General features: G+C 24.5%; 1 non-coding gene across 1 annotated transcript; it reads left to right on the top strand.

Annotated features, from left to right (window-relative positions):
• The first annotated feature begins 202 nt into the window (after window positions 1–202).
• TRNAS-CGA (transfer RNA serine (anticodon CGA)) lies at window positions 203–284 on the top strand. The gene has a single exon. It is a non-coding gene; the product is annotated as a tRNA-Ser (tRNA).
• Window positions 285–728: the final 444 nt, after the last annotated feature.

Below are 728 nucleotides of genomic sequence, written 5' to 3'. Positions count from 1 at the left end.
CTTTAGTAAATTTCTCAACTTAAACATTATTACTGTATAAAAACATATTTATTTTATCAAATATGGAGATTTCTAAAATAAACAGCTAAGTAATAGCATGCTTGTAATTTGGCACAATGGCAACGGTCTTTCTTTCCTTTTTTTCTTTTTCTTAGGAGCGGGGAAATAATCTTTTATTTATTATAAATCAAATAATCTAAGCGTGGATATGTCCGAGTGGTTAAGGAGACAGACTCGAAATCTGTTAGGCTCTGCCTGCGCAGGTTCGAATCCTGCTGTGGACGATTCATTTTTTATTATATACCGGAAGAAGTAAACCACAGCCACATGGGTTAAATTAAACATAAAATTAAATCGTCTTAAAAGGTGTAATTAAATTAAATTATACTAGAGAGATTCTATTGTATGCGTAAATCATAAATTTTGAATAAAAATTGTATTTAAAAATAATATGTAATAAACAATGAAATCAATTCAAATAAAGATTTTATTAATAATATAAATACACAAATTTGATGAGAGAAAATATTTTATATTAAAAGTTAATTTTTTTAAGTTTATTCAAAAATTATTATTGTAGTGGTAAATAATCTATTTATAAATCCATTAAACACAGGTTCAATTTTTAGACATGTTAATTTTAGTTCCTTTTAGTTAAAAACTATATAAAAGTATGAAAAGACAAAAATGTCATTAAAATAATAATAGTAGTCATTTAATAAAAGGAT

This window comes from Gossypium hirsutum, chromosome D03 (genome assembly GCF_007990345.1).
Source record: "Gossypium hirsutum isolate 1008001.06 chromosome D03, Gossypium_hirsutum_v2.1, whole genome shotgun sequence".
Taxonomy (NCBI): Eukaryota; Viridiplantae; Streptophyta; class Magnoliopsida; order Malvales; family Malvaceae; genus Gossypium; species Gossypium hirsutum.
Note: the sequence above shows the minus strand (reverse complement) of the source record. Positions and strands in the feature narration are given on the sequence as shown.